The 3403-nt window shown below is 43.3% G+C and overlaps 1 long non-coding RNA gene across 1 annotated transcript; it reads left to right on the forward strand.

Moving 5' to 3' along the window:
• Nucleotides 1–2750: 2750 nt before the first annotated feature.
• Nucleotides 2751–3127, forward strand: LOC115579372 (uncharacterized). Its single transcript, XR_003983637.1, has 3 exons — nucleotides 2751–2787; nucleotides 2866–2971; nucleotides 3052–3127. It is a non-coding gene; the product is annotated as an uncharacterized LOC115579372 (long non-coding RNA).
• Nucleotides 3128–3403: the final 276 nt, after the last annotated feature.

Below are 3403 nucleotides of genomic sequence, written 5' to 3' on the forward strand. Positions count from 1 at the left end.
TCATACACATGATGTTTGATGATGTTTTTGTCCAGATGGCTGTCTTTATCATATATGTCGACGGCGCCAAGACAAAAAAGAGGCATTTGGCAAAGTGGTCACGTCGGCTGAAGAAGCAGATGTGATTTTCCATGAACTACACTGTAGTCCGCTGGGCTCCCACTGTGGAGTGGAGAAAACCCACCACGCCATAAGCAGTAGGTATTACTGGCCTGGGATGGAGGCTGACATCCGCAAATGGGTAAGTAAATGGGGTCACCCAAATTTGCCAGTGAGTTTTTTGCATTAAGGCCTACTTTGTAAAAACAATCTTTCAAGTTGAAGCAATAATACATTGGATTGAATTAAACACTCACTTTCTTTTTTAAACCAAAGGCGTATGATTGACATTTGAACATTTTTTGGCTTTAGGTTGCCCAGTGTCCAGACTGCCAGGCCAAGCGGGCCAGTCTGAAAGAAAAAGTGCAGTATAATCCAATACAAGTGAGGTTACTTGTGCAACTGACCCTCACATGCAGCAAAATGTGCTTACCCACTAACTACTTCATGTATAGATGTCTACTTATCCTATACCATTTTCAGGTTTCAGAGCCACTGGAACTTGTGGGGATGGACCTCATGAGGTTGACACTTACAGAGGTTGGTAATCAATACATTTGTGTAATGGCTGATTATTTCACAAAGTGGGCAGAGGCCTACCCTCTGAAGAGTAAGGCTGCAGTGGAGGTAACCAAGTGTATTCTTGATTTTGTATACAAATTTGGTGCACCTCAGAGACTGCTTACAGATCAGGGCACAGAGTTCAAAAACCAGGTAAAGATATGAGAAACATTTATATCTCACTCAGGTATACAGCAGATAATGAATTATTTTCAAAATTGATTTTAAGCTGAATCGCAACCTGTGTGAATCACTGGGGATTCAGAGGAGCTTCTGTGCCCCATATCACCCTCAAACTAACGGATTGGTGGAGAAACTAAATGGCACCATTCAGAGGTAAGATGCACATTGTTTTATTGGTAGGTAATTGGTGAGACAAAATGGCTGCTTTTTTGTTGACCAATGTGCACCATTGTCAGATCCCTGAACAAGATGGCCTACAAGTGTCCAAAAACGTGGGACACCTTCTTGCAGGCCACGATGTTTGGCCCGAGGTCAAAGAAGCACCTTACCACCAACTATAGTCCATACTACCTGATGTTTGGAAGGGAGGCCAGGTACCCTTCAGAGGTGGCACAGGAGTATGAGGTAAGTGTGTATAAGTTTTTGTTTCATATTCATGAAGTCAAGGGATTATGGTCATAACTTTGATAAATGGCTTGGAATTTAACACCATATGGCATTTTCATAATTTAGGTGACAACAGACAAAGTGGAGAACCTGGTCCAGAAGGAAGAGGTGTGTCATGGCCTTCAAGACCAGCCTGACACTTTTAAACATGTCCAACATAACATGCTTAAAAGCCACAAAAAAATCTCAAAACGGAAATTGGCCCAGGGCAAAGATGACAATTTCCAGATTGGTGATACTGTTTTGAAACAGGACATCAGGGAACAACAGAGAAAGGGAGGCAAAATGGCTCCAGATATGCTGGGGCCATTCACAGTGACTGAGATCCAAAGCAAACATGTGAGTTTGGCCAGCAAAACTTGCAAACTTATGGCCAACATTGACCAGCTGGCTCATTACATCGAGCCAGAGGAGAGAATCCCGTCAAAGCTCCGTAAAGGTAGCAGCTCTCCTCTGGCTTGCCCCGGCAGCCCCCCACCAGCCTCGCCAGCCCTCACCAGCCCCGCCAACCCCCACCAGCCTCGCCAGTCCCCGGAATGCCTGTGACCTGTGCCCCTCAAGGAGCCGGGTCACCAGAGGGTCGACCTATCCACAATGGTACTTTCTGTTCAGTAATCTCACATGGTATAATAACACTATATATGCTTTGAAATTACTGTATTGTTTTATATTTTCAGCACTCGAGCATATATGGAGGTGCAAGGGCGAGCTTCTGTGGGCCAAGGTGGGGCCTTATCAGTTATATACGGCAGACCTCAAAAGCCTGGCACCTGGGAGGGAATTGGTGTGTGAGGTGAGTTTGTGAGTTGTTTCAGATTTTCCTTCCTTGATATGCAAGTTAATTATTTAAATATGATTTGTGCAGATAATCAATGGTTACCTCACACTACTGACTAAACACAATCCATCAAGAGTGAGGGTTATCGACTCATATGAGATGACTTCTATATGGAACAGGACATCAAGGGGGATGAGAATGGTGAGAATAATGGTTGTTTTTCAAAAGGTGTTCACTACAATTACACATCTTGAATCTTAAATTCTCACTTGCAGCTTGATGTGGTGGACTGGCATGTCATGATTGGGGCCGTCTGTAAGGATCATCATTGGACTTTAGTCGTAAGTTCACGAGTGCTGATGAGTGCCATTTATGCAGATATAGACACAAGTCAATTCTAGTGCATTGAGGTATCCTATCTGTAAAAGGCAATGTATCCAAACGAGAGGCGCTGCCTTTTTTTTGACCCTTCTGGAGCCACCGAAGATCAAATAAAACAGTGCAGGGATTCAACAAGGTCAGTAAATCAGGATTTATTGTGCCTTTAAAGTATGTTAAATGGATTCTGATGTGCAAGTTTCAAACGTAACAGTTTTCTTCCCTTTGTGCTTTAGGGCCTTAATGCAAAAAAAATTGTAAATATATCTCGCTGGACCTGCAGGACTGTTACACATCCCCGCCAGCAGGATTCCACATCATGTTGAGTAATAATTTGCAAAGTAAGATTATGGATCCTAATGAAGTATTTTAAATGTGTGAATTGAGACACTGACACTGACGATAACATGCACTTTAAGATAGCAGAGCTTCTGCTGAAAGGGAAACCTATCATTTTCCCAGTTGTTGAAGTGGGAATCAACCAAATAAGAAGGGAAATAGCCCATGCCCTAATGGACCACTCTGGTAAGATTCAATCGATTTATCAGCCTAGCTGAAATCTTTATACACTTGAACCAGTGTGAAATTTCAATATCTTTTAATAGACAACATGGCAGATTTGAAACGCTTCTGCAGTAAGAGGGACACAGGAGAAGGGGGCCCTTCAGAGACGCCTATGGATAACTGGGTAGGTAGACTACAGTTCTTTACATAAAGTGTGGATGTAATTTCTCTTAAAAAAAATCTAACTTGCATATCTGTCAGATTGAATGTGAAGTCTGTAACCTGTGGTTTCATGTGGATTGTGTCGGGAAACCAAGCGTGCAGCAGGAGTTCCTCTGTACTGCCTGCAGATAACGTGCCGCCAGCTGTCCCTCTTTGCTGCCCTACATAGGCTGGCCGGCTAATACCACCATTGCTGAGAGAAAAGTATGGTCTCTCAGCGACATCACGACT

Source organism: Sparus aurata, chromosome 3 (genome assembly GCF_900880675.1).
Source record: "Sparus aurata chromosome 3, fSpaAur1.1, whole genome shotgun sequence".
Lineage (NCBI taxonomy): Eukaryota > Metazoa > Chordata > Actinopteri > Spariformes > Sparidae > Sparus > Sparus aurata.